This window comes from Accipiter gentilis, unplaced genomic scaffold (assembly GCF_929443795.1).
Source record: "Accipiter gentilis unplaced genomic scaffold, bAccGen1.1, whole genome shotgun sequence".
Classification (NCBI taxonomy): Eukaryota; Metazoa; Chordata; class Aves; order Accipitriformes; family Accipitridae; genus Astur; species Astur gentilis.
Genome location: NW_026061103.1, coordinates 863758 through 869563, shown reverse-complemented (window position 1 = coordinate 869563; position 5806 = coordinate 863758). Strand labels below are relative to the sequence as shown.

Here is a 5806-nt window from a genome sequence, read left to right as displayed (position 1 = left end):
ACTGCTCTATAAGTCAGTAAAAGATCAAGCTCTCCAGTGTCCACTACACATCTGATGACATCAAGTAATCCCCATTTACTTCAGTCTCTGCAACAAGGAACATCTTCCTAACTGAAGTAGCCTTGGGTAAGTAGTCTCCTTAGACTCCTAAGGAGTCTGCTTCTCCAGATGGCACAGAACATACGCACGCTAACCCTCTTTGTTCCTTCTCATCATGACTTAGGTCTTTAGCTTAACTTCTTAAACAGCAAGATAACTTACGCTAACTGCCCTTCACAAGAAAGCTTTTAGTTTTGCTGAGGAACTGTCTACTTACCTCCCTACTGTATTCCATGCCGAGCTGCACAGTCAAATACTTTAGTTTTGTGAACTGTATTAACCAAATGAAGCGCAACACTGAATTGAGCGTCAATGATGTATTGAACCCACACTCAAAGCAAGACTTACCACTCTAAGTGATGCTCTTTAGTAGAGGCACTAGCAGTCAGCACAATATAATGTCTAGAAGAAAAGAAAAAGTAACATTCTAGCTCAGGACTTGATATTCCTTCAAATGAAACCAAAACTGCCTTAAATGTATAGAAAATTACTTCCAGACAAGACACATTATATCCTGCAGGCAGCACAGTATTAACTGAAGAAAAACTGATTACATCCTTCAGAATCGTGTTCTGCTGCATTCTAAGTATTAGAGCTGATTCTTTTGTTAATAAAAACAGTGTCAGTGGCAAAACACAAACAGTTTTTCTATCTTCCCTATACTTATCCTTACCAAAATTCCTATGACTACCTCCAGCTTCTGAAAAACAAACATATCAATGCCATCTTGTATTTCGACTGCAAGCTAAAAGTCACTATGCTAACCAGTATGGCAATCATTTCAAGTTCAGGTAACAGATTTCATACATACTTGTATTTCTGAAAAAAGTCCAGTGGTTCAAAGAGCTTTGACCAGTCTGATTTTCCTTGGAGAATCTCATTCGTAACTGCAAGACCTACAATTAAGGTTGAAAACCTTACTACCATTTTGTTTTTAAGACTAGCAGAGCGTGATAGAAACTTTACAAGAGAAAGGTTTTGAACAGTAGTTGACAGATCAAAAAGCAGGAATTCCCTTGACACAATACACGCCTACTACAACAGTTCATTGTAAAACTGCTCCCTTGTTGCCTGCAACAGGTAGACTTCCCAGAGAACTCTTCTGCCTAAAAGGGCACAACACCGCACGGAATATAACCAAGTCAGGTAATGTGGTTTCATATTGCAAGAATGACACCTTTTAAGCAGTTAATAAGCATGGAAAGAACTTTACCATGTCTGAACTCCTCCACCATTACCGCTCGCGTTGATGTAGATACGTTGTATGTAGAGTTCTGCTGCGGATAGGCTGGGGTGATGATAGGCATTACGTGGTATCGGTCTGATGGGTTCACCTGTGATGTTAAAACAATTGTGCTCAGCACCAGCAGCTTAGCTTAGAAGAAAGGTTCAAGGCTTCCAAATTCCATGTCTACATACCCTGGGGTCCCATACTGGTAAATTAAGATTGCTCTCTTCCTGTTGTTTCAGCAATACAGGTCTTGGCCACTCCCTAAACAAGAAAAGCCAGGAACTGACTCTGCCATGTAATTCAGGGTAGGACTGAATGGTGTTGGTCTAAATCTTATATAAAGAACCACCTCAGAAAGTGTTACTGCTTTACGCAAATCAAAATAGTCATCAATAGCTCTTACCATTCTGAAAAAACCAAGAAGAACTTGTTCACCAGAGTAGAAGCCAAAGCGTTTGGATAGAGTTGACATGTTCTCGCTACTAGCACAGCACAGGAAACCCCACCAAGAAATCCCAGCACGTTGGAGTAAATGCCACGTCCTACAATGCAGACATTGTCGTTGCCCTGTAGTCTTCCCATGCCCAAGCACAGTCCTTCAAATTTACAGCACCACCTTCACAATCTATAGAATACCTAGCACCCTTCAGCCTCCAAGTCAGTTATTTTTGCAGTGCAACGAGGCCAAAACTGTTGGTCCTTACAGCGATGCGAAAAAGAATCGTTACCACACCACTTCCCAAAATACCGCTACTCTGAAATTTGCCTGCACTGCTACAGCTACTGCTTCGCTCCAACTTCCCTTGAGAAGAAGGTTCTGCCATTCTTCTAGCACTTGCTCTAGTCACATGCGCAAACGGTATTTTCTTATTCCTTATCTATCAAGCTTTTATACTTCACTGGGCATTTTTTATCCTTTCTAGTCAGGTTCCTGGTAAGCAATGCAGCACCTTGTCTTGTAGGCACTCCCCTCATCTCCCCACTCCACCCCTATTAAAAAATCCCACAGAATCTACCCCACAGACAGTCCTTGAATCTAAACTAAAACACAGGTTTTGAACTAAAACCTGATATTTAAACAGCTATCCAAAGATGAAGGACTTCTAATGCCATTGTTTTTTCAGCACGAGGTGCCTCTGGAAAGTTTAAAGATCACAAACAATCACATTACTCACGTTTTTGCCCACAGTTTAATTGCACGGAGCGTGAGCCGGAAGTTCTCTTTATTTGGCACTAGGTGCAGGATTTCGTCAGTAACTCTGCAGCCTGTAAGAAAAAACAGTTGAAGTACAGCACTTCCTGGTAACAGGTACGAGTCAGTTCTGTGCTGTACTGGATCAATAGCTTACAGTTTCTCCTGCAAGTCTATGAAAACAAGTTTGCATTACTTGCTTTGTATTACCTTAAAAATCAGAGGTTACACATAACCTTACAGGCACATAACATAACAAATTAGAGGTTACACATTCCGTATCACCTCAGGTAACTGGTACCCTCAACAGCTTTTTCATACTTTAGACTACAGCCAACAATTGTCAATAAGGCCCTTCGACAGGATTCCGAAAGCTAGGTTTCTTTCGACAGCCAGGAACAATTAAACCAGTCAGCGTTAAACAGTGAGCAACTTCGGCTTCAGGTATTTTAAATATCCTTTTTTTTTAATGAACTACCACACAATCTTCTCTATCAAGTGCTCTACATATTCACCTGAAGCAGTTTCTGTGGCAAACTGGAACACCACACCCCCCCCAATCAAAGAAACATGAAACACAGGTCTATCTAAACCCACAACTTGAAACAGCTGAATTTAAGCCCACTCGCCACCTCCTCAGATCTCAAGTATACAGGGGATCAGTTTCTGCATCCTGTACAGAAACTTGGGGTGTGTAACATGCATTCCATACCAACTTTAGTAACATTTTCTTGTTAAAGATGTGCAAATATGCTTACCATTTAAGCTCCGTATACATCTTATATCCAGGCTTCTGAGACACGAGTTGTCTCTGAGATCAAGATTATCAGCAACAATTGGCACAGACAGTCTTGCAAACACGAGATCAATCTTAAGAGGAAAAAAGTGCCAACCGTTAGAATGCCCCGCAGTTTGCAAACAGCACACTGGTGGGGGACAGTTACTCAAGTCTAAAAAGAGTGGTTAACATCTGTATTTAGAATTATGTGACTATAGATACATCTCCCAAGAGATTTACTTGCCAGAAGATTCAATACAATTTCTAGAAGTTCCCAATTTTATTTACAAAGCCTTCACTGCATCACCCCTTTCTTTTTAAGCTAGGGAAAGGAAGAGGGCATTTTAAGTTGGAAAAGATTACTCTAGACTTAGAGTTTCAATTAAAAGGGAACTTAAAATTATTCACAGAATTAAGACTTAAGTTCAGTCACCTCAACTATACTTCAGCAAAGGAGAGAGCATTTCCTTTATGCAGTAAGCCCTTTTGATCCTGAAGTATCTGCTTTTTAGTACAGTCTGAGGCAAGAAGATTATCCTGTGAAAGTCTGTACCAGATGAAGGCCACAAAAAGGTCACTGAATAAATCTCTTTGTGATAGTGATACCAAGCAGTAACTTGCTTAGGGACTACAGCAGGCAGGTCTTGATTCATTGTATAGGATGTATTCAAGATAGCTGGATTCCTGCAGCTGACAGACCCAGGCGGGAGTCAAATGAGTACTTTCATTTTCCATTTTCCAGATTGTTTGTCCCATGACCACTTCATTTTGGATGTGCAGCAAAACATTTAGTCTGCTCACACGATTCGTACAGTGAACTACACTGTACACATCCCTCTGTAGATACCTAGCTTGGCAGAGCTAAGAAGACTGAGCAAGGACACCGCCTCTGCTCCCACTCTGCATGATCCTAGGGATAAATGCTATTCAAGCAGGCTACCCTGGTCTACAGCACAGGCCTAGAAAAAGATGTCCCTGATGCTCCCATGCCTGCTAGGCTCCCTAGGGGCTTATTTTCCTATAAGCTCCCATTCTACTGCAATGTCTTCTCCTGGGATACTTTGCGGTCCAAAATAGCACAGTCACAGCTCCCTGGAAAAGTTATCCTATTCCAAAGCAAGAAAAAATTTACTCACTTAAAAAAAACCAAAAAATGCTTACCTCAACGCCATCAAACTCAAACTTGACAACTGGTACATATGCGTCAACTGCCTGGAAAGGAGAGGATAACTGTGTAAGAAAACATGGTTTGCTACTTTAATGTTTCTCCTGAACTACGATCAAATGCAGAATTTACACTGCTAACTACTCAGTATAAAGACTGAGTTGCTTCCAAACCAGAAGAATTGTTCATAAGCTGCAAGCGGTATAGCACTAAGACGGTATAATACTAGCTTTAACAAGTTATTTAGCCAAGAGATCCGGAGGCTGATCACGTATTGTAATGAACAAACAGTGCACAATGAGCCATCAGTATCAGAGGTTGTAAGGTACTTACCTTGGTGGTGAGGAAGAAAAGCAAGAGATTTCTGTAGCTATCTTACTCCTGGTTAACATCCAGAGAAATCGAGAACATTCTGTCCGCGTTTGACAGCGCGCACTAGCCTCCTGTATTTTTATTTTCTACCATGCCTGAGATGCTATCAGCTACCTTATGGGACAGTTTTCAATTTTGTAGACCACTCGTCAGAACTGTGCCACAGCCCACTGACCCTGTCTTCGGTCACCTAAACAAAGGCTCATTAGCTATGCACGTGAAGTCTTTCAAAATGTCTGCACAAGGAAGACCAGCCTGAGAGAAACACTTCTCAGGAGTTCGGTTCTATATGCAAAGTACACAGCATATGCACCGGAGGGTCATTTTACAAGGCAGTTTTGTACATTCACAGCACAGCTCCTACTGACTTTATGCAAAGCTGACTGTGCATCTCTTCTACAAAGTCTCGGGCTGAGTAGCCAGAGAAGAACAGGACCAGAGAAGAATGAATTAGAGGTCCTAAAGTACACCCAAGGAACACCATGGCAAAGGTACTGACAGAAACCTTTCCACATCACATTCAACTCCCTTAGCTCTCAGGCTGCCCCTTCCTCTACCTGCATGCAGTTACTTTCTTGCCAAGCCCCTTACTACAGCTAGGATGAAAGCAAGGCTCCTAGGCACAACCTTGCTTTTTGATACTATAGCCCACTCATTCCCAAACCATGGGTAGGGGAGAAGTGAACCACAGAGATTCGGATCGGACATACAGTCACTGGGGAAGGGAACCAAAAGCTTGACTTCCACACTTTCATGCTGCGTAGACAGTATTTTAGAAGGGGCTCAGAAACAAGGCCCTTTTTAATTTTGGTTTGTAAGACAATCACTACCAATAGGAGTCTTTAACAGGAATATTCTTATTGTCGGAGTTGCACAATCTATCAAGGAGAGAGCTTGCTTACTCTTAGGTTTTTTATTTCCTCCTGACGTTTCAGTTTTTCAAAGAACGACTGAAAGAAATCCGATCTT

General features: G+C 41.7%; 1 long non-coding RNA gene across 1 annotated transcript; it reads right to left on the bottom strand.

Annotated features, from left to right (window-relative positions):
• Positions 1-953: 953 nt before the first annotated feature.
• On the bottom strand, positions 954-1612 carry LOC126037449 (uncharacterized). Its single transcript, XR_007505696.1, has 3 exons — positions 1519-1612; positions 1313-1433; positions 954-995 (listed from the first exon to the last, which is right to left on the bottom strand). It is a non-coding gene; the product is annotated as an uncharacterized LOC126037449 (long non-coding RNA).
• Positions 1613-5806: the final 4194 nt, after the last annotated feature.